At 42.5% G+C, this 18328-nt stretch overlaps 1 protein-coding gene and 1 pseudogene across 2 annotated transcripts in view; one reads left to right on the forward strand and one right to left on the reverse strand.

Annotated features, from left to right (window-relative positions):
• Positions 1-18328, reverse strand: part of FAM107B (family with sequence similarity 107 member B) — a 137203-nt gene that overhangs the window by 82010 nt on the left and 36865 nt on the right. Inside the window, exon 1 of one of the 2 annotated variants that reach the window (XM_036908059.2) lies at positions 1597-1765. The exons of the other annotated variant lie outside the window; for it this stretch is intronic. The gene's annotated coding sequence lies outside the window, so the exon portion shown is untranslated. Of the gene's footprint in view, positions 1-1596; positions 1766-18328 lie in introns of those variants that run through there. 2 annotated transcript variants of the gene reach the window in all.
• On the forward strand, positions 7386-10550 carry LOC118923857 (protocadherin-15-like; annotated as a pseudogene).

Genomic DNA, 18328 nt, shown 5'->3' on the forward strand with positions numbered 1-18328 from the left:
TGAAAGACTTACTTTTATTTTTTTTAAAAAGTCAATCCCAAATTGCTCCTGAAATTCAAAGAAATGGTCCCTAAAACTTTTCTATCAGTCCATTCTAACAAATTAAGTGGAAAATACATTGTTTTTCCTATTTCTTCCCTCTCCCTTCTGTATAGGTGGCTACTTTCAAAGTTTTAAGAAAATATACTTTAAACCTCTTGAGGGCATTAATCCTCAGTTGTAGGCTATGGTTATTAAACATCACATTTCAGACTGATGTGACTGACAAAAATTAAGAATCAGTAAGTCCCTCATTTATCCACACACACACTCACACAAACACAATGGCTGTCAAGCCATACATCAAGCAAAGATGCCTCATCCTTAGGAAGTATTTGGGTGGTGGGCACAAGTGGCCTTTTTTTCCTTATTTTTTAAATGTTTTTAATGAACATACTTAAAGGTTTTAAACTTGAAACTACAGGCACTAAAAAATCTTTCCCCAGACAGGCACTCCACATATTACTTCAACTGAAAGCAACTTGGTCGGCTGAACTCCCCGAAGTAATGGGAGGGGAACAAGGCTGGAGGAGAACACCAACATACCTGTTAGCAAGAAACCCTCAAGTTACAGTCTAACAAGCCTCATCCGTTTTTCTGTATTTCCTTTGAACACCACACTCATTCTAATCAAATAACTTTGCTCTACTGTCACTGACTAAACTCTTTCCGCGGAAGGAAGGGTATGGCGTCTAGCTGCAGAGTAAGATCTGCCATTTATCCTCTCAACAGGATTCCTCTTCTCATTTCTGAAGGGAGCACTTAACATCCCCTACACCGCATTTCTTGCCCACCCGCATCCATGCCATCCCCCAGTGGCCTGAGGACGCTTGAGGAGAAATTATAGGAACCAAAATTTTAGGACTATCTTGAGAGCAGACGCCACCCAAGATACTGGGTTCACTGGAGTAAGAACTGGGAGTCAAAAATGGAAAGTTACTTGCAGACTGGAAACGGAGTCACGGTCGCCTTTAAACCAGTGGGGTGACCCCCGGCCCCTTCTTTGTTCGCCCAGCGGTGGCTCGGTCGGGCCCGGGAGCCGCTCCGGCCGCCTCGGGCGCGGCCCCGGGCAGCGAGCGGTGAGCGGGTGTGAAGGGCTCGGCGTCTGGCCGCGCGCGGCGCTCGGGGTGGGCAGCGCATCCCCGCTCCAGGCAGGGTCTCTCCATTTTCTAAGCCGAGGAAGCAACAATAAGCAGAGCGGAGCGGCCGCCGGGGCTCCCCTAGCTCACGGCGCCCCGTCTGCTCAGCACCCGTCCGGCCGGGGGCCACGCGCCGCGGCCGCCACGCCCGCCCTGAGACCCGGGCCTCCGCGGCCCGACGCGAAGTGACGGAGCTGCCCGCGTGCCCTCGCCCTGCGCACCGTCCTCTCGCGCAGACAGGGACCCCCACCCAAGCGCCCGCGCAGCTCTGCGGGCCGGCCGCGGGGAAGGGAAGCCCGGCGGCCCTTCCGCCGGTGTCCGCAGGGCCGGGGTCGGCGCAGTGTCCCCGCGGCGAGCCCCTCCGCCTCCCTGAGCTCCCAGTCTTTGTGTGCAAAGTAAGTGTGAAAGGCGACCCTACCTCAGCGCGCGCACAAAGGCGCGCTGCTCCCTCCCCGGCGCTCGCTCCGGGCGGCCGCGGTGGCGCCCAGCAGCTCGGCAGTTCGCAGCTGCCCGAAAGCGGCGCGAGCGGTGGCTCTGCGGTTGCGATTACCAGTCCGGGCCCAGGCGGCTCTTTCACACCCTGCGGCCCCGCGCGTCCGAATTAAGCGGCGGGGCGGGCCAGGGGCGGGGCGCTGCTGAGAAGGCCCCGCCCCGCGAGCGGGCCTTGCGCTCCGGACTCCAGCTCGGGAAATCTCGGGGTGTGCGTCCCGGAGGTTTTCCTTCCTTGGATTTAGTTTGACTGCCTTCGGAAACTCAGGAAAGAAGAGAGGGGACGTTGGAAGAAAAGAACTGTCACCAGGAGAGAGAAATGGGAAATGGAAGGTGGCAGGCGCACATTCATTGAACCACAATTAAAGACCTTTCTCTTCCCCTTTCTCCCTGTCTCTGTCTCCCTCTAGGACTCGGAACTTTGGCTGTTGGGTGTCTGGCCTCCATCTCCACTCCACATCTGTGACGCTTAGAGAGGCTGTCCCCATTGAAATCCTGCCCACAGATGGAAACTCAATAAGATTCAGGGAGGAAGCACAGAAAGGTTTGTTAAAATTGTTCAAATTCACAGTTAAACCAGGACTTAAAACCCCGTGCCCTGGGAATTTACTCATATTCCTCTCAGGCCTTTGCTCATCAAAGAGTAATTGAGATTTAAATTTATGCAAAAGGAGGAAAGGGTTTGTTTTAAATCTTTTTCTCCGATTTTTTTTCTTTCAGCTCTCTTAAAGCAAATTACTTCTCTGCCCACCTCTAAAACTTTCAGATTACAATCTACCAGAAATCACAACAGGAACAGAAATGGGAGATACCTATTTCAGAGTAACAAACAAGGACAACAGGTTGACTGATTTTACATCAAAAGTTTTTTAATTTTCTTGGCAACAGATGACTAAGAGTTTGTTTATTGGGAAGCTTTTCTGACTAAAACAGTTTGAGTCATGGTCACACAGAAAAGCCATTATCAATTGTGGATTTCAGTAAACAAACTACTTACTCTAAAGATGCTCTAAAGCCACAGCCCTTTAAGGGTCTGGCCATCCTTAGGTCCCTGCAACCCACTGAGGGGTGGAATCACCTGCCACAGGATGGAGAAAGAGAGAGCTCCTGCCCAGACCAAGAAACTGCCCTGGGTGAACTTTATCTATGGTGTTTCCTACAAGTTATCCTTTTCTCCCTATCCTTGGGTGGTGGTGTACCTACTCTTAGCAATGGGTCCACTAGTCACCAAACTAGAACCTGGAATCCAGCCTAGATTTTCTCATCATTCTCCACATGGTATCAAGTGCTGTGCATTCTACAGGATGCCTAGATAGCCAGCCTCCCTATTACTCTGGTACTGACACAGTTGGCCTTTGGGGTCTGTTACCACCCTGTGGCAGTGGTTTTCCAACTGTCCCCAGTCTCTAATCTCACACATTTTTCCTCCATATTGCTTCCCCAGTGAACTTGCCAAGTGCAAATCAGCTCAGGTTCTTCCTCTTCTTAAAATCCTTTAATGGGTGCCCAATTCCCACTATACGGGCTAGTCTAAGCTCTTTAGTACACCACCCCATATGGCAGCATACTACTTGACACCACCTTGACCTCTTCCATGGGCTTATCCTACATTCCCCAAACACCCAGGGCTCCACTTAGCCAGAGTGCTTTATTAGCTAAATGGCCCTGCTCTGGGAATGTGAAAACTAGGTGAAAGAATCTGTCACCTGTCATGCTCTTCCACATGCCTCCCCTCTGCCTAGCATCCTTCATCCCACCCCACTCCCAAGAGATTCCCCCCCTCTCTGAAATCCAGGTTCCTCTGAGAAGCCTTCCCTGATCTGCTCAAACTGGATCAACCTTTTCTACCCTCCCTTACCTAGCTTTGTCTTGTAATTATTGCACTGTATTGTAAATATGCACCCTCTTTGAGCAGAGTTTTGCTTGATACATATCCATATTTTTACATCCTTATGCTTAACATAGTGTCTGGCATATAAGAAATGTTAGGGACTGAATTATGTCCCCCAAAGTTCATATGTTGAAACTGTCGTAGTCTTCAATGTGACCATATTTAGAGAAAGGGCCTTTCGGGTTGTAATTAAGGTTAAATGAGGTCATAATAGTGGGGATCCAATCCAGTAGGACTGGTGACCTTATAAAAAGAGGAAGAAACTCCAGAGATCCCTCTCTGTGCATAGGCAGAGAAGAGGCCATGTGAGGACACAACCAGAGAGCAGTCTCCCAATGTGAGACCATCTTCAAGCCAGAAAGAGGTCTCACCAGAAACCAGCACTGTTGGCACCCTGATCTTGGACTTCCAGCCTCCAGAACTGTAAGAAAATAATGTTATTTAAGCCCCAGCAGCCTGTGCAGACTAATGCAAGGAGAATGCATTCAATTCTAGATTTTAACCTTGGAAAAGCACTAACCCACCAGTGAGCCTGGAATGTCCCCCAAAGCCACCTGAACAGACTTCTATGATGCCATGAGAGTAGGCAGAGTGTCACTGTCTGTACGTGATAAATGACCATTCAGCCTTTCCCTGACTTCTGGGGAAAATGGAACCATGTAGCTCACTCCATATCGTAGGGTATAAATGCCTGCAGGCTCTTAGCCATGTCCCTACCCTTGTATCAGGAATCGTAATTTCTTTTAAACCAAAAACAATAAGAGGAGATCAAATACTACTTTGAACTTCTTAAGTCAAAACTTTATTAAAAGACAGAACACAAATGTCCTTTTAGTAAGTCCACTGTTTGGGGCTGAATATTTTACATTCTTAGGGGATCTTACAGGGATTTTGATCCAGGTAGGATCAAGTTTCCAATTTGGCTTGGGCTCCTGGAGTCACTGTGGGTAGACCCAATCATATAAAAAATTTAAGATTATGGACCAGTGTGATATTTATATTTGTATCTATGCCATCTACCAACAGTGCCTGGAACATAGGAGATGCATGGCAGTTCTTTGTGGAAGGAATAAGCCTGATTTTCAGGACACAGCTGGCTAGACTTCCCAGTGTTATACCAGGTAACACCAAACTCTCAGGGTGAGTCTGATGTCCTGTAGATTCCACATTCTGAATGTAAACAAGACTCCAAGAAAGGTCAAGTGAGCCAGTGGCCCAGGCACCTATTCTGTTCTGCTTCAGTTTCTGCCCCTGGGCTGACACAATTTATCAGGTGGTATGGAGTGCCTTTGCTCAGTTGCTTTGTCCAAATAAAGTACAAAGAAAATAATCCTGTGAATGGTTTTTTTGAGTCACTAAACCCATCATTGGTGATAGATCTTCCAATCTCATATTACTGGAACATATACATAATAATTTTCCATTCTATAACACTCACCCCAAGGTCACCTATATACTCATCCTTTGGACATTTTCCTCCTACTTTGGTCATTTTTTCCTATGCATAGTCTTGAAAGTGTTACTTTATGCTCTAACCATCATCCTGCAGAGCTTCAAAGAGAGGAGGAAGCCTTGCTTAACAGTGCCCTAGAAGAGGAGAATTAATTTTCATGTGTATACACTTTTGTATCTTACATTTTGCACTGTGTGCATAGACATTTGAATAGATAATAATCCTTTCAAAAAGAAATAAAATTTTAACTTTAAAATAATATTTTAGAAGTCATGTTCTTTAATATCTGTTAAAGTATCAGTCATCTATTGCTGTATAATAACCTCAAAACATAGTAGCTTAAATAGGAATGAATGATTTGCTCACGATGCTGTGGGCTGGCAATTTGGACAAGAATCAGCTGGGAGAGCTCATCTCTGCTCCATCTGGTCTGAACTGGGCTCTGTTGTGCATTTGCATTCAGGTGGGAGGTCAGCCAGGGACCAGCTTGTCCTGGGTGGCCTCAAAGTCCAGATGTGGACTGAAGCTGTGTGCCTGGGTGCCTCAGATGCCTGTCACACAGGCTCACTGAGACTTCCTCACAGGGCAGCCAGCTCCAAGAGGGTGAAAAAGGAAACTGCAGTAAGGCCTCATGAAGTCTAGCCTCAAGGTCATTCTGCCGCATTCTACCACTTGAAAATATCACAGAACCAGTCCAAATCCAAGGTTTGGGAAATGGACTCCACGTCTTGATAAAGAAGCAGTGGTCACATTACAAGGAACAAGAGTGCTAGGATAGGAGGAATTACTGCAGGTGTCATTGGTTGCAATATTGCAATGTTGTTGCAAATAATCTTCCCCCAGATCTGAGCTGAGGGACTATATAGTGGGAGATAACCATGACAGGTGATAACTGTAGTCTCAAGGGAAATCATTCTGATTTACAGACAAGCCCTAAGCCCCTAGCAATTTAACATAAAACCCCTAACAACAGATTTAATAAATTGTACTGGCTTCATGTCCTGAATTGATGCATCAAAGTAAATACTTGATTTCTGCTTGGTTTTGGTTTCAAAGACGGAGGCAGGAGAAAAAAGAAAAAGGACTCAAAAAACACTAAGATTGACCAGGGTTTATATCAGTGTAATACTTATCTACTGCTGCATAACCAATTACTATAGGCTTAGCAACTTAGGACAACACCCATATTTTAGGTCATCTTTGCTTTGTCCAGGTATGGCTTGGCTGGATTTTCTGTTCAGGGTCCCCCAAAGCCAAAATCAAGATCTTGGCAGGACCCATGGTTCATCTTATCCAAAGCTTGAGGCCTTGTTGGCAGAATTCAGTTCTTTGCATTTGTAGGACTGAGGTTTCTGTTCCCTTGTTGGAAACTGGGAGCCACTCCCAACTCCTAAAGGCTGCCTATATACCTTAGCATGTGGTGTTCTCCATCATCAAGCCAGTAACAGCACATCAAATCCTTCTTGTGCTTCTAATCTCTGCCTACCTCCATCTCCACCTCTAGACTCAGATTTAAAGTGTCCATGTGATTATCAGGCCCACACCAAAAGGTCTCCCTGTCTTAAGGTTAACTGATTTGAGAACTTCCTTAGATTCACAAAATCCCTTCACAGCAATGCCTACATTAATGCACAATTGAATCACTGGGAAAGGATGTTGTGTGTATATCAGGGACCAGATTTCCTTGGAGCCTATCGTAGAATTCTGCCTACACCATCAAGAAAAAAGATAGATGGACAGACAGGCAGACAGATATGTTGTTTCATATAAAACTTATAGCATGTGACAGTAGTCAGAGATGAGAGCCTTGGGGAAGGATCACATACAAGCTCATCAGTTACTTAGGTCAACCAGGAGAAGCCAGGCCTAAAAAAGAATCTGATTAAGTAATAATCTAGTTGCCACACAGCTCAATGGATAGTAGGTTTTCATTAAACCCTGAAGACCTCAACACTGAAAAAACAGGGGAGGAAAACTGAAGTTCAAAATATGACACACTAATTTTATCACTGAAATAACATAATAATAAGAATAAAATGGTGTTCATTTTGCTTAACCTTGTGCTTGTTGCATAATATTAACACACTGTTCTATAACCCATGATGATAATGCTTTTCAGTGAAGAAACTTAACACATTTGTGGAGAATATTTCTAAAAAGATATATGGCTTGAAAAGCAACTATAGCATCAATGTACCTTTTAAAATGAGTAGTACTTAAAAAGGATCAAATCGATATAACCAAATAAAAAAGAATGTGCTATCAGCTAGATCATGAGCTGAGCTGTTGTGTTAAAATAGCATCTTTGCCTGAGCACTTGTGAGCAAAGAAATGGGATCACTTCATTAAATAAGCTACTAGTCCTTACCTTGGTATCTGCACATCTGAGTCATGGGGCTCCTCTTCCAAACCTTACAGGTTTGCTTTGGCAGACAGTTCTTCCCAGTCAGCTGTGTGGGTTTCTGGGTATGTCTGCTGGGAATGTCTCTGAGCAGCTACCAATGAACATACACTCCATCATGGTGCAAGTCCAGTGCATCAACAAAAAAGTGGGCACTGTTATCTACTATGAAGTTCAGATTGTGGTGAGATACAGGAATGACAGCTCACCCACATTCAAGCATGAGAGCTACTATGCCACATTGAATGGGCTCACTCCAGTTGGTACCATAGTATTTACAGGATTTTCAGGAGACAGTGGAGCTACAGACATAGATGATGGCCCAAATGGACAGATAGAATATGCTATTCAGTATAATCCAGATGATCCGGCATCAAGTGACACCTTTGAAATTCCCCTCATGTTGACTGGAAATATAGTGTTAAGGAAGAGGCTCAGCTATGAAGATAAGACTCGCTACTTCATCATCATCCAAGCAAATGACCACGTACAAAATCTAACTGAATGGCGAACCACCACCACCACCCTCACAGTGGATGTTCTGGATGGAGATGACTTGGGTCCAATGTTTCTTCCTGTGTCCTTGTGCCAAATACTCATGATTGTCGCTCACTGACCTATCAAGCTGCCATACCTGAGATGAGGACTCTGAGAAATCAAACTCCTAGGAGACTAATGTCTTTGCTTGACTAATGTCTTTGCTTTTCCTCTGGAAATCATCTACCTTTCTGGGCTAGCAACACGATTTAGGATGTCAGAACTTCTTGGAAGGAAGAAATGAACCCCATGGTTGTTATCCCACCAATCCAAGCCATTGATCAGGACTGGAATATTCAGTCACCATCAGATAGGACAGGCATCCTCTATTCCACCCCTGTTGGGACTCCTGAGGATTACCCATGATTTTTCCATATGCATCCTAGGACTGCAGAACTTAGTCTCCTGGAGCCAGTAAAGAGACTTTCACCAGAAATTTGATTTGGTTATTAAGGCTGAACAGGACAATGGTCATCCTCTTCCAGTATTTGCCAGTCTACATATTGAAATACTGGATGAAAACAATCAGAGTCCATATTTCACAATGCCCAGTTATCAAGGCTATATCCTGGAATCTGCTTCAGTGGGAACAACTATTTCTGATAGTCTGGATTTGACCACCCCTCTAAGAACTGAAGCTCTGGACAAGGATATAGAAGATACAAAAGACCCAGAGCTTCACCTTTTCCTGAATGATTACACCTCCATCTTCACCACTACACTGACTGGTATCACTCACTTCCTCACCTTACTTCAACCAGTGGACAGGGAAGAACAGCAAACTTATACCTTTTCGGTAATGGCATTTGATGGTGTGCAAGAAAGCAAGCCAGTTATTGTCAATATCTGGGTGATGGATCCAAATGATAACACTCCAACCTTCCCTGAAATATCCTATGATGTCTGTGTTTATACAGACATGAGCCCTGTGGACAGTGTCATACATCTCACTACAGTCGACGCAGATGAAGGGTCAAATGAGGAGCTCACCTATGAAATCCTGGTTGGGGCTCAGGGAGACTTCATCATCAATAACACAACAGGACTTATCGCCATCGCTCTGGGGGTGGATTGATAGTCGGGAGGACTTACGCACTCACAGTCCAAGTAGCGGATAATGCTACTCCTGAAGAGAAAAGGCACTCCATCTGCACTGTGTACGCTGAAGTGCTTCCTCCAAATAATCAAAGCCCTCCCCACTTCCCACAGCTGATGTATAGCCTTGAAATCAGTGAAGCTATGAGGATCAGTGCAGTTCTATTAAATCTACAGGCAACTAATTGAGAGGGAGCCCAATGACATATGTCATTGAGAATGGAGATCCTCAGAAAGTTTTTAATCTTTCAGCAACTACTGGGATTCTAACCTTAGGGAAAGCCCTGGACAGAGAAAGCACCGATCGCTGTATTCTGATCATTACTGCTTCTGATGGCAGGCCAGACAGGACCTCACCTGCTACAGTAAATGTGGTGGTGACAGATGTCAATGACAATGCTCCAGTGTTTGATCCCTATCTGCCTAGAAATCTATCTGTGGTGGAGGAAGAAGCCAGTGCCTTTGTGGATCAAGTAAGGGCAACAGACCCTGGTGCTGGAATAAATGGCCAAGTGCGCTACAGTTTGGATAACTTCAATAATCTTTGTCGGATGACATCCAACAGGAGCATTTACACAACTTAATAGGGAAGTCAGGGACTACTGTGAACTTGTGGTTGTGGTAACTGATGGAGCAGTACACCCTCGTCACTCAACTCTAACACTGGCCATCAAAGTTTTGAATATTGATGATAACAGTCCTGTGTTTGTTTACCAATTCAACATATACAGTTGTTGTTGAAGAGAATCTGCCAGCTGGAACTACGTTTCTTTAAACAGAGGCCAAAGATGTTGACCTTGGAGCAAATGTGTCTTATAGGATAAGAAGCCCTGAAGTGAACCACTTTTTTGCGCTACATCCATTTACAGGAGAACTCTCCCTGTTAAGGAGTTTGGACTATGAGTCATTTCCAGACCAGGAAGCAAGTATCACTTTCCTAGTAGAAGCCTTTGGTATTTAAGGAACAATGCCACCTGTTATTGCTACTGTCACAGTGATAGTAAAGATCCAAAGATGGATACTCGAATGATACGGTCTTCTCTCTCAGGATCTCAGGATGGATGTGTTTGATAGTAGAGAGTTACAAACCTTCATATCTTACTTGGCTGCTCTGGATTCAGTTTACATTTATTTGCTTGGAATTTTTTTTATATATATAAAAGTCATTTTGGGTCCAAAATTGGAAGTCAAATTGAGTCCAAAAAATGTCATCTACACATGTAAGATGTGCACAAAATATGTCTCATTCTCTATGGTGGGTCTCAAGTCTCTTAAAATGCAGTCCATGTTCCCTGACCATCCCTTTTTTTAAGATTCAGCAGCTTGTGGGAAGGAATTGCTCAGTGATGGGCTCATTCCTTCTTCAGAAACAGGAGAGTGTTGATCTAATTTTCGTTGTCTCAGTGACTTTATCTTATTCAGAGAAGTCAAGCCATTTCATTGGCTAAGTCTCCCTGACCTCTCCAAAATTAGTTCTGCTTTGTTATATATTTAAAACAAAAGTTAATAAACCAGTATTTCACCTAAAAAAAAATAAGCTGGCAACACCAATAATAATCCCCCCTTTTTAAATTGAAGTGCCATTGATATACAGTCTTACATTGGTTTCAAATATACAACCCAGTGGTTTAACAGTTACCTGTATTATAAATCCCCTTTTTAATAGTTATTAGCTACAAAGCATTTCACAAACTCGGCAATGTAGCTACATGTAGGGCACAATGTAACTCAACGTTCTGCCATTTCTAGGGAGTTTAAAGTTTAGGAGTTTTAATTTCAAAATCTTTAATAAACATGTTGGCTAAAATATTTAATTTAGTTTCTACCTACAAAATGCTTTGTTATCCACAATTTTAAAATCAAAGGGATTCTATAAAACTATATATCACCTAATAATCAAGAGAAACAGCTATAGTCACATAAACAACTACAGAACAAGGCAAAGATCTGAGTTTTACATCTTTTTTCTTTACATGAATCCAAAGCCAGAAAAAAGGATTTCCTGAGAGTCTTCCTGTACATTAAAACTAAAGTCTCTAAAAATCAAAAAGGAAGGAAAAACCCTCAAACCCTCACTGTGCCAAAAATATTATATATTAACAGCAGATATTAGTGAATAGACAAACCATCTCTGCACTTGGGCACAATTAAGACAATGCCCATTTCCTTATTCAAATGACTAACATATAAAACAAATGGCCATTTCACTAAAAACATTCTACATTTTGTTCCAATTTTTTTTCTTCTGATACACATTCCAGACACATACATTTTTGTTAGCAAGAATTATTCCTTAAAACATTTGCATCAGTAATAACTAGTTGAAGGCCATTTATATATACTCACCTACCTTTCACGATGCAATAAAGTAACTTCATGAAGTAATGAAATAAAGACTAGGCTAGAGGAGAAGAGATCTCAGTCATGGTTCTGTTACCAACTAGCTTTGTGTGACTTTGGACAAGATACATAACTCACAGCTAGCTGTTTCCTCTGGATTTAATCATTAACAGTTCTGTAGCAATCCATATCTATACCTATGTATCTTTTGTATAAAAATTACAGCACTATTTTATTTATATGTTTATGTTTATGTGTGTGTGTGTGTGTGTGTGTGTATACACAGAGATATGTGTTTCTTCTATATAAAAATTAAAGCATTTATGGTATTTCTGTTGCTCTCCATGCTTGGCTGGAAAGGGGGGCTGCCTGACCCACTTTGAACTTAAAACTGAAGTCCAAACTGCAGCTCTTGTTAAATCTTGCCAGAGAAAGTTTGCTTATTAACTCTGCTTAAAGAATGGTATGACCCCACTTTTGAAATGCTAATTGATTACTGAGCTTTAAAAAAAATACCCTTCAATTGATAACATTCTTCTATTTGTTTCACCAAAATTGAACATGAACTAAAATTCTCACTAATGTTAGCTTTAGCTGGATAATGTTAGTATTAATAAAGATGTGAACTTTATAAGGAGAAAGAGAGCAAGAATGAATGATAAAAGGATAGAGTCCTACAGAAAAGAGGAAGGCAGTTTCTGTAGATATTTTGTAATTCTCCCCGTTTACCTCTCAGACAGCCACCACATCGCCCAGAACAACTTGCCTTGTTCTGATTCCGGCTTGCCCTGATGACCTTCCTTTTGCAAGTCAACAGTTGAGACACATCACAGGAAACTGTACTTGGACACGCACCTGCCTTCCCAAAACATTTCTCTCTACAACTGCTTAAGCCATCTGCTATCGTCTATATCTAAGTACAAACAACTACTTTAAAGGATAAAAAAGAGAAAAATGCAAAAATCTAATAGAAACTATATTTTTATTTGAAAGACAAATAAAATTAACAAACTTTGGTCCAAAAAGATGACAAAGACACAGAGAGAGAGAAGTACAAAACTTGTAGGAATGAAAATAGAGGTACAACTATCGATACTCAAAGGCTAAAAAGAGAATCAAAATATAAGTTGATCACAGGGACTGCTGAACCACTATGATATACATTTGAAACCAACATAAGATTGTATATTAACAACACTTTAATAAAAATATATACTATGAGCAACTTCATTTGAAATTAAATGAAGTAAGAAAATAAGTTCCTAGAAAAATACAACTTTCTACAACTGACTAAGGATGAAATAGGAAACCTGGAGAATCCCATAAACTTTCAATTAATTGATTGGCAATTAGAATTTTCTCACAGAATAAGAGGAACATAATGTTATGGAAATTGAATTTAAGAATGACCTGCTAATGACCATTCTTAGCTTGGTTAGAGATATTCTTAATCTTTTTGAGAGACAGTTTATCAGCATGACTAATTAAAAGCAGAAACTTGCTTTTCTCTCATAACCTCCTTACCTACTATATGCCTTTTCTGGTCTTGTAAGGGGACCCCTGGCAGTCTCCATCCCACAAATTTCAGGATGATCTTCATTTCCTCTCTCAAGTCCCACATCCTCCTACGTCACAAAGACAAGCCATAGCTTTCTCATTTCTCTCAAGGCCCCATTTTTCCCTCTCCATCTCTATGAGATTATGCCCAGACCACATATACTTAATATTCATTGAATGGATGCCCCCAAATACTGCTTTGCTTCCATCTGCCCTGCACAGTATATATACACCACTGCCCAAGCCAGAGCCAGCAGGCCACGCCCAACAGGCTGATCCAGTGTAACAAACTATACAGTGCTTACTCCTCAGGTCAAACCATTGGCTTTTCTTTTCTTAAAATACCAGGTTATTTCTTTCTTTAAGGAATGGTGTTCTTTATGGAATGACCATATGATTAGCAATCCAGAGGGCTTCTGGGTATATACACAGGAAATGAAATCAGTACCTTGAACAGATATCTATGCTCCCATTTCTCTGCAGCATTACTCACAATGCCCAAAATATGGAAACAATCTAAGTGTCCATCAACAGATGAATGGATAAAGAAAGTGTGGCATACAAGCAATGGAATATTATTCAGCCTAAAAAAGGAGAAGTTCTTGCCATATGCAACAACATGGATGAACCTGGAGGACATTTCACTAAATAAAATAAGCCAGACACAGAAAGAAAAGAGCTGTATGACCTGACTTATATATGGAACCTAAAAAATTTGAACACAGAGAAGCAGAGAGTAGAACAGTGGTTACCAGGGCTGTGAAGGTGGGGGAAATGGGGCAACACTAGTCAAATATACTGTTATACTTACAGAAGATAAGTCTAGAGATCTAGTGTACAGCATGGTGACTATAGTTAATAACACTGTATTGGCAATCAGACATTTGCTAAGAGAGTAGATGTGCTCTCACCACACATATAAAAAATGGTAATTATGTCAGGAGATGATATGTTAATTAACATGGCTGTTGTAATCATTTCACTATGTATAGCAAATCACCATGTTTTATACCTTAAATATATCGAATTTTTATTTTAAAAAAAAGAATTATTTTTCCTTAAACAGTTGTCCTAAAGAACTAACACTAATCAATTCAGCTGAGCTGAATATATAGAGGCAAGAGAAATTCACTTTTACACAGTAATGCACTTTCTTATTAGTTATGATTAGTGATCAGAATTCTTACTTTGGAAGAACTTTACACATTTTTAGAAATACTAGTTTCTTAAGGACTTAGGAGCTGAATCTTATGAACAATTATCAAAATATATGACTACCTAGTTGTTTCTGAATTAGCTCTTTTCTTTGTCTGTTTAGGATAGACAAGCCAAGTCATAAAGGACTCTGAATATTTCTTCTTTCATGAAATTTTTCTCCTCAACTGAACTACTTTGGATAATAAATTTAATTCAATTCCTGATTTTTCCTATCTTCTCAAAACAGAACTGAATCCCAAATAAAATTTTTAGTTATCTACAAAAGGGCTTATAGGTTTGTAATTAATATGTCCATTATCATTATTTATCATTGAGTAAGTTGTAACTATCAATAATGGGAAGAAATCAAAATTTTCATGTTATACAGAAGTCATCAAACTATATAATCTAAAATGTCTTAGAGAACAGGGCCATGCCTTGCAAAAGACAAAGGATGCTGGCTTTGCCTACCAAAGGGCTGAATATTGTAGTGATTAGGTTCACAGTCCAACTGATGCGATTTGTGTCCTATGTACCCTGCTCATCAGCTGAACATCCTTGGCCAGATTATTCAACTTTTCTAAGATTCAGTTTTCTTGTCAGTAAAATAGGGATTTATTCATTCATTTAACACATTTTTCTCCAGCATGTTCTTTGTTCTAGGCACTGTTTTGGTCCCTAAGGATACAACAGTGAACAGAACAGGAAAAAATCCCTGCCATTATGGGATGTATATTCTAGAAGAGGGGATCAAACAGGAAATGGAGGAAGGGAAGGGAAGAAAAGAAAAATAGAAAAGCATGTAGTATGTCAGATAGCATTCATTATTGCTATGTACAGAAAAAATAATAATAAAGCTGGGAAGGGGACAGGAAGTGTTGGCAGGAATGTGCAGTTTTAAACAGGATGGCTGAAGGCAAATTCTGGCACACTAAGACCCCCACCCCTTAAGATCCAATCACCAATGCAGAGCACACCCTACCCCTACTCCTTAAAAATGCACTTCCTCACCCATAAGCTGCTGCTCCCTCTTTCTGGGGGCAGCCATTTTTCTCTTTCAAATAATAAAATCTCTTGTGTGGGCCCATGTTCCTTGAGTCGTTCTGGGGTAAGGAGGGTTGCAGCGAGATAGCTTTTCATTGGTGCTGTGACTCGGATGAGGCTCTCCCATTGACTTTGCTCTTCCTCTGGGAACCTGAGCTGCTCTGGGAACCCTCACTGCCTGATCCTCCTCTACGGGCTCACCACCCATTTCCCCAGTCACTTGTCTTCTCACCCAACACTGGCCTTCAATTTGGTAAGTCTCCCCTTCATGGCAGACTTAAATGTCCCTTTAGAACCTGGGAAGTGACCGTTGAGTGTCCGGCACCCCCAAGGGCTCCTCCAGGACAGGGGCACCCCCAACCACGACTTTCAGAGTCATGGTTGATCCCCATACTCGACCCTTTTCTGCCTCCCCATGGTGAGAATCCTCATTCACTGAGGCCCAGTCTCCCTTTATCTACTCCTAAACTCCTGGTACCAGGTACCAAAGCCTCCTCAGCATTTTTGCCTCGACCGCTCAGTTAGAGGTGGTGACGACCCCCTAACTGTGTCTGGTCTTCTCCGCGACCTTCTCAATCACTCTGGGATGTCTCAGCAACCTGTGAATAGTCTCATTCTCACCAAGGGATCTGGCTCCTCCACTCCCGCAGATTCACCGCTAGGGTGCTTACTCAATAATCTAAAGCCCCTCCCCCTCACTCCAGACCTCAAACCTTTTAAGCTTATTTGCTACTGTAATGAGATCTGGCCACAATATTCCTTGGACAATCAGTCTAAACGGCCTCCCAAAGGCTCTTTAGGTCCTAAAATTCTCCACAACTTATACAACTTCTGTGAGCTCATGGGCAAATAGAAAGAGATCCCTTATATCCAGGCTTTCTCCTACCTCCAATCCAAGCCCACTCTCTGTCTCCCTTGCAATCCTAAACATCTTCTCCTTGCTCTAAAAAACTTCACCCCACCACTCACCAATTCCCACTGTGTCCTCTGACTTTGACCCTGCTGATGAACCTCCTCCCTACATATCTCAAACCCCTACAGCTCCCCCTCAACCACCAGTTCCTCTCCCGCCCCAACCTCCCTCTCTGCGAGATCAAAATCCCAACCCTCCCAGCTCCCCTAGTGCCATTGCAGGAGCCTCAGCACCTCCTCCTCCTCCACAGCCAGTTCCCCTTCCCCCACCCAGTCCCATGCCAAGCCCTCCAGTCACTTGCTCTCAAACCCAGATCCTAGACCCACTACAGGAAGTAGCCAGTACAGAGGGTGTCATCCGGGTCCATGTCCCTTTCTCTCTCTCCAACCTATCTCACCTCCAACCCAGCTACTTACATAAAAGAGTTCCAGTACCTAACTCAGTCATATGATCTTACCTTTCATGATATTCACATGATCCTATCCAACACACTTTTGCCCAAGGAGCATAGGCGAGTCTGGGAACAGGCTAGAACTCATGCTGATGAGGTTCACCAAACTACTCCAGCTCATCCAATTGGTGCTGAGGTGGTTCCTGACCGAGACCCTAACTGGGACTATAATATGGCAGGGGGAGTCACCAGTCGAGATCAATTCATCACCTGCCTCATGGCGGGTCTCAGGAAGTCACTCAATAAAGCCATTAACTCGAAGGTTTCTGTGATGGCTGCCCTTGTACTGTTCACCATGTAAGAACTTATTCACTATGTAAGAATTTGTTCTCCATGTAAGAACTTGTTTGTTATGCCTCAGAAGATTGGAGACTGACGAAAATTAGGCTTGGGGTGGATTAATGATTGTGCATTGAGCATTGACTCCCCTATACAGAATTTTATTGTTGTTAACAACCATTTGATCAATAAATATGAGAGATGCCCTCACAAAAAAAAAAAAAAAAAAAGTACACCCTTCCAATGGTAAAATAATAAGTAACCGGAATGTAATGAATATAGTCAAGATATTGTAACAGCTTGGTATGGTGATAGCTGGTACCTAGAATTGTCATGTATATAAATGTTGAATCACTATGTTGTACACCTGAAACTAATGTAATGTAATACTGTGTGTCAACTACCCTTCAATAAAAAATAATTATCTACAAAAAAAATAAAAAATAAAAAATAAATAAAAATAAAAATGAAGAGAAAAAAATAAATAAATAAAGCCATTAACTATGAAAAACTCCAAGAGGTTATTCAGGATGAAAATGAGAATCCCTCTATGTTCCTAGACCGCCTCACCAAAGCTCTTTTACAATATACAAACCTAGACCCTGAGACCCCAGATGGGAGACAATTATTGATGACCTACTTCTTCACCCAGAGTTTCCTCGACATTAAGGCTAAACTTAAACATCTGGAGAAGGGACCCTTAACTCCTCAGGCAGAAGTCCTGGCAGTGGCCTTCAAGTATATAATGGAAGAGATGAAAAGGCCCATAAACAAAAATATCAAATGCTGGCTAAGGCCTTTCAACCTACCCCAACCACTGGTGCTCAGGTATCCTCACTTCCTAAGAAGCAGCCAGGAGGACCTTCTGGTCCATGCTTCAAATGTGGTCAAACGGGTCATTGGGCTAGAGCCTGGCTAAATCCCTGGAAGCCCCCTGGTCCATGCCCTAAGTGCCATCAGGAGGGACACTGGGCTGTTGACTGTCCTCGCACACCGAGAGGTGCCAGGCCATCCAGCTCTAACACTGATGCCGGGGTTCTTGTTCACAAAGCTGAAGAATGAGCTTCACAAACACTCAAGGTAGGAGAGCAAGGTACAGGCTTTTATTTAGAAATAAAGTGAGAGAATAGAGCTCCTGACTCATGCCAGGAGGGGACAAGAGACCCATAGTGGTGCATTGTCTAGGGGGTTTTATAGGCAGTTGAGGATTTTTCGAGAACATGAAAAAAACTTAGGGGTGTGGACTTGTACCACCTACCCTGTCCTCAAGGTGGGCTGGGTCAAAGTCTGATTGTTAGGGCTGACAGCAGAGTCATGAGTCACAGGTTATGCTGATACCCTTGCAGAACACTCAAACATTCCAGGCCAAGTTGCTTCTGGCCTTTTGACCTTTAACTGATCTCACTGAAGATGTCTATATTCTTAGGTATCTTTTCCTAGAGAATTAGTGTAACTTTGACTTTGCATAATGCTTTACAGAGTTTCAGTGGGGACTTCTTTGCC

The sequence above is a fragment of the Manis pentadactyla genome, chromosome 3 (assembly GCF_030020395.1).
Source record: "Manis pentadactyla isolate mManPen7 chromosome 3, mManPen7.hap1, whole genome shotgun sequence".
NCBI classification, from domain to species: domain Eukaryota; kingdom Metazoa; phylum Chordata; class Mammalia; order Pholidota; family Manidae; genus Manis; species Manis pentadactyla.